This window comes from Sus scrofa, chromosome 16, assembly GCF_000003025.6.
Source record: "Sus scrofa isolate TJ Tabasco breed Duroc chromosome 16, Sscrofa11.1, whole genome shotgun sequence".
NCBI classification, from domain to species: domain Eukaryota; kingdom Metazoa; phylum Chordata; class Mammalia; order Artiodactyla; family Suidae; genus Sus; species Sus scrofa.
Genome location: NC_010458.4, coordinates 15,690,758 through 15,697,007, shown reverse-complemented (window position 1 = coordinate 15,697,007; position 6,250 = coordinate 15,690,758). Strand labels below are relative to the sequence as shown.

Genomic DNA, 6,250 nt, shown 5'->3' with positions numbered 1-6,250 from the left:
CAGGCTTTAATTTTCATGCTAATCTTTTGCTTATTTTCTAATCAATGATGAAAAAAGCCTTAAGATGCTCTTCAGCTTCAACTATGGAGGTTAACAAGGACAGCAAGAGCAGAGAGCTGATAAAATGGGGACGTTCAAAGCAGAGCAAGCCACCGTGATTATTCCCTCAGTGTCTGTTTTGCAGAAAGATCTTGTTATCTCAAAACTCAAGAAGATTATAAAGGTTATTTTTCAAGGGAGAGAATGTGTCAAAAAAAACCCTACTCAATCATGCTGTCAAGGATTTGTGTAGCTGAAATTAGAATTTATATTAGAAAATGTATTTCTCTTCTATATTGGATAAAACAGTGAATTCAAGTTGATAATTAAATGTTTACTAAATTTGATAAAGTCAAACAAATAAAGAATCAAACACTGTTTTGACCAAGATGTGTAATCAATTTTCTCAAGTAATGAAATTAAGTAAGAATGGAGATACCACATCACAGAAGCTATAAGAGAATGGAGAGTTGATTTCATGTTTTGTATTAATTTCTAATTAATTATTAATAGCATGACTCTACCACATACACATACCTTAAGTACAAAATATATACTTACTACTATATAGTATTTAGCTGAACTTATCTCACTACATAATAAAATATATTTAAAATGTTTGGGGATTTTTACAATGTGGTATTATGTGTTTGTGTGTGTGTGTATTTTAAAATTGAGAGGCATAAAAATGTTGACATAGTAGCTTTGTAAGCAACTTTGAATTTCAAATAAGGGCACCTCATATTACATTTTCAAATAATAGTTCAAATTTTATTTACATTTTTCTTTTTTAAGGTTCTACTTCATTATTCAAAACTGCTGGAAAAAAAAATTCTATGGAGTGATTTATTGATGACTTTTATTAGTGAAAAATATGAAAATTAAAAGCAAGTAAGGGCACTTAACATTTATGGTCAATTATTTTTGTAATAAAATGTTTACTGATTGAGCTATCTGTAAATGATTCATTTTTGAAAGAATAAATTCTGTGCCACACTCAATATTAGAGATGCTGATTGCATATATGGATTAAAATATTTTAAGGAGCACAGTAATTGACAAGCAACTACCATTTGACAGTACTTATTATTCATATATATTCATATTTAACCAAGACTTTCAGGAAATAAAATTTTATAAAAAAGTGAAATTATACAGATTTCATAATTACGTGCAAACATGGTCAATAAAGAGACCTCAAAGAGTAACTTGAAAATTTAAAAAATTCCAAGATTATTTGATAAAATAATTACTGATAGTAATGTTTTCACTTATCTCTGATATTTTAATAAATTTACATCCATACTCAATTTAAATTTGTGAGAGTTTCATCATATTTATTGTGCATAGGTGGAACTATCCCAGTTCTTTCATTTACATAATTTTCTGTTATTATCTTCTAGAAGTATAAAATATGTTTCATTAATATAAACTATCCAAAAATAGTACCTTGGATAATGTCTTCTATAGTCTGGGTGCACAAGAAAATAAACTATTTTTTCTGGAAAAATTTTATCTAGATGTTTTCTTGTTTATACAACAAATGCTAGTAGAATATTTAGCATTGATTAATTTATCAAATATTTAGCAAAATGACATGTCACACATTGTGCTAGATGCTGAATAAGACATAAAGTTGTTTCCCTTTTGAAGTTTGCATTCTTGTGGGGAATTCAAACCTTGAAAAAAAATGTTTACAAATGTGCTGAATGTTACCTGAGACGAAGACTGAAAGTTGAATTATGAAAACCCAGAGGAATAGCTCCTCAGTATAGTTACAGAAGAGGAGACTGCACGTCCCAGTTTGCCTGGGAGCAGGTCAGTATGCCCATTATTCAGATGTAATTGTCAATAATAGCCCATTGCACTCTCAAAATTCTCACTGTACAAAAAATAATGATATGGGTTCCGCACTTAAGACTATTTTAATTATCACTTTCTCTCAATTACCTTTTGGCTTCTGTTAAGTAACAAATATTCAAAAACTAAGCTTTTCAGGAATTTGGAGAGGAGCATATTTTCTTCTTATCAGACAATATAATTAAGAGGTGAGGCTATGGTGATTTTATGAAACTTACTGTAAACTCACCAGGATGGATGGTCAACTTCTGTTTACATGACATGTCCTTAAGAAGTAGGCAGAAGAAAATGTAAATTACTCTTTAAATTGTGAGTTTTTAAAATAAAGTGTTTAGATGTTTAGTTGTGTTCTACAAGTGCCATGCCAGGTGGAATGAAAATCATATCAATCTGGTAAGTTATTCAGCAGCAAGTTGTAGTTAAAATTAACTAAAATATAGAACACTTGTAAATGAAATTTTGCTTTTAATTTATAGAAATTTTCAAGTGTCATTAAAAGAAATCCAACATCTTGGATTTTCTAATTTCCTTGGATTTCTAACTTCTAATTGCCTTCATAAAAGGTGCCTCTCATTCACCCAAAGACATGATTTCTGTGAAAACTAGTTTCCAGATAAGAATTTTTTGAGGTGTTTCTCTACTGTTAAATAACAAATATTCAAAGAGAATAACCAGATAGCCCATCTCCTGATTTTCACTCTTCTTAATGCTACAAACACAGATGTCCAGGCCCAGGTTTTCCTCATTTCTTTGAGGATTTATTGCCTCCAGACAGTTCAGATACTGTCACACTATTACTGGTTGCAAGCAATAGCAGCTACTTTTGATTAGGCAGATAGGTGTATCAAAGAGTTAACGGAATCAATTGGAAAGCAGAAACATTAGACCAAGACAATAATTAAGAAAGCCAAGGCACAGCCAAAATTTGTCCACAGGAAAAATCAGCTTAAGTTAGCATTGCTGCCACCATGGATACATCACACACCCTATGATCACTGCTTCAGGACTCTGGCTGGCAGGCAGCTACACCATGTCACTTTGGTTAATATGATTTCCTGACTTCCCTGTATCCCACTGAATGTTATCTACTTATGCTTCTGAAAGATTAGCCAAAAGAAAGAAAGAAAGAAGGAAAGGAAGGAAGGAAGGAAGGAAGGAAGGAAGGAAGGAAGGAAGGAAGGAAGGAAAAGAAAAGAAAAAGAAAGAACCAATGAGGAGGCTAAGAAAGGACAATTAAAATAGTAAAATGAAGACATTTAGAGAGCATCACATTGGAAAATTAAAGCGAAGCCATTGCTAATAATATCAAAAGAATTATTTAAAAAAATCATATACCTAGTCATTCAGATATTGTATATTAAATAGTCTATGATCTTTTGAAATCTTTATCAAATTAGTTGTTGGTACTATTTTTCTTTTTCATCTCTACTTTTTTCCTTTAAATATATCTTATTCTTATTATCTTAGATTACAATATTTTTCAGTCAGTCTTAATGGCTTATTAATGTACATTATGCAGTATAGAATATTATTTTCACAAGTAAAAGCCTTTTTTGTGTTATAATTTGTTTTGTTTGTAAATTATAAATTGATAATGTAATATGTCCATTAATATCTTTGTGACTTTTTTTTGTTCCTTAACAAACCACACTAAAACAGTGGCTTAAAGCAATGCCACTTTAATTATTCATGATGTTGTGGGTAGGAAACTTGGGCTGGGTTCAGATGAAGGGCTTTGTGAGGGCTTTCTTTTGGGGTATTTTGCAGTCATAAAATTACTTGACCAAGACTGAGTGGTCCCACATGTCTTCACTCAGCTGTGTGGCTCTTGGGTGCTTCATATGGACTGCAGTGGCATGGATTTATATGGTGCCCTATGGCTAGAAGAGGAAAATAAAGGAAGTTAAACGACTCCTTGAGAAGTCATCTCCTGAACTCTAAATGTCATCACTACACCATTCTGTTGGTCAAGGGAAATCATATTTCCTGCTCAGAAATAAACACTGCTTGGAGAGATGATAGATAGATGATAGATAGATAGATAGATAGATAGATAGATAGATAGATAGATGATAGACAGAAAAAAATTTGGCAAAGATATTGTCAAAGAGCATATGCACAGGGTAGGAGGAATTATTGAGGCCGTTAAAATAAACCAACGTCAACACATAACATATAACAAATATAGATAGTAGTTTAGTTACAGAATTACATTTTAATTTATTCTATTTAAGGATACTACATTAAGTGGGAAAGCATAACCTAAATGAATATAGTAATAAAGGAAAAGTACTCTTGACAACTTTTGCTCTTTCACAGTGATCTCGTACTCCCTATTCATTCAAATGTTTTCAAAAATAGAGAAGGATATCTTCTAAACGAAAAGCGTCTTTTGACTTGTATTACTTTCTTAGTGCAAATACCAGGACAAAAGGCAATATAAGGCAGTAATAAATAATTTCAATAAAATCCAGAATAGAAAATACATGGCATCTTTTATCATTAAGAGTAAAATATGAGATAAATTAATGCAATCAAAATGGTATCGTTCTGGCTGCTTTTATATCTTCTATGTGATATAGGCTTTTATTGCTTACAACAAAACATTACAGAGGAATCAGAGAAATAACCAATCTACACTGACTTAGCCATGAGGATTCACATTAGGTAAGAGTGAAAAAAGGAAGCAATATACGTAAAAAAGAGAATGAGTAAAAAATAACTTCTACCATCTTAACATAGAACAGTAAGACTTCTGGTTACCTTAGCATTTCATTGGTCACCTACTTGACCTATTTGCGGTCAATTCACGGTCATCACAGTTTTTGCAGAATCTAATTTATTTGAAAAGACTGGCATGGAAAAGGAGTTTACCAGTCTCCCTTGGTAATCTTTTTAGGGTCTAGTATGAATTTCAGTCAAGTGTATCTTCCTGTTGTCCAATATAAATCACTCCTGCTGTGATTTAAACATATTTCCATGTCTTCTACTCTCAGTAGAAATGAACAGCAGCTGGTTATAATACTCCTTCGTGTATTTGAAGGTTACAGATTAAAAGGCATGCATTTAATCTGCTCTGAAGTTACTCACAAATCTTGGAATATTTCCTTTACAAGATGACTGAAGTTTTTTAAGTGATCATATGACATAAAATCTATTAGCAGGCTAACATAACAATAAACAATGTAGTCCCTATATATATTTCTCTCCTTTTTCACTGCATTACATGAGTTAATAGCTTTGGCACAGCTTTTTTCTTTTTAATCACATGGGGATCATAGTCAGGATCTTAAGTATTTTAATTTTTGTGACAGTTGAAATATGAGAAGAAAAATATGAGCGTATTCAAAAATATTGACCTATACATATTTTTTAAAAAAAAAAAAAAGCTAAGCAATTTTGGAGTTCCCACTGTAGCTCAGCTGTAATGAACCTCACTACTATCCATGAGGACACAGGTTCAATCCTTGGCCTTGCTTATGGGTTAAGGATCCAGCATAGCTATAAGCTGCGGTGTTAAGTTGTAGACCAACTCAGATCCCACATTGCTGTGGCTGTGGCATAGGCCAGCAGCTACAGCTCCGATTTGACCCCTAGCCTGGGAATTTCCATATGCCATGGGTGTATCCCTAAAAAAAACAAAACAAAACAAAACAAAACAAAATAAAAAAAACTAAGAAATATTTATGAATTTAATTTATTTAATTATAGCATCTTGATATTTTAAATTTCAAATTTGGGCAGTGAAAACATGACAATTTGTTGTATTTTAGGAGCCGGTTGAGTGGTACTGTGCAAAAGCTGTTGAATTCCAGAACTGATTTAGATAAATAATTGTGAGTAGACAGGGAAGACACTGTTGGGAGAGATCAAGGTTTAATCCAGGTGCTATATGGAACAGTAAATCTTCAGAAAGAACATAACCAAATGTATCTGAGTCTTAAATATCTCTTCTCTATACTGCTTATTAAATACAACATCCCAGCCTGAATGCCAGTTATCTACTGTAGTGTTAGCATCTTGAAGGATTTCTATCTGGCATAGCCTTTTGATGCATTCAGAACACCCACACTTCTAGATTTGCCAGGCATCTTTCTATGGATTTGACTTATGTCTTAGCAAATATCAGTAGGAGAATACATTTCCACCAAAAGATTATTTTCTATCATTCTTAATACACTTTATACTCCATTTGAATTATATGAAACAAAAGTTTTAACAACCAGGCTATTAGGGAATTATTTGGAGGATACAGTGGTCAGGAAATAGAGCAGTATCTTTTCTACTCCTTGGCCAAAGGGTGAACCTTGGGTGGAACGTGGGTGTAAGAAAATGTCTTCATGTTAGTTTC

General features: G+C 32.3%; 1 long non-coding RNA gene across 1 annotated transcript in view; it reads right to left on the bottom strand.

Moving 5' to 3' along the window:
- LOC110257287 overlaps nucleotides 3,579–6,250 on the bottom strand; it is a 175,161-nt gene continuing 172,489 nt past the window's right edge. The window contains exon 3 of the long non-coding RNA XR_002339701.1: nucleotides 3,579–3,779. This is a non-coding gene — a long non-coding RNA (uncharacterized LOC110257287). The remainder of the gene's footprint in view (nucleotides 3,780–6,250) is intronic.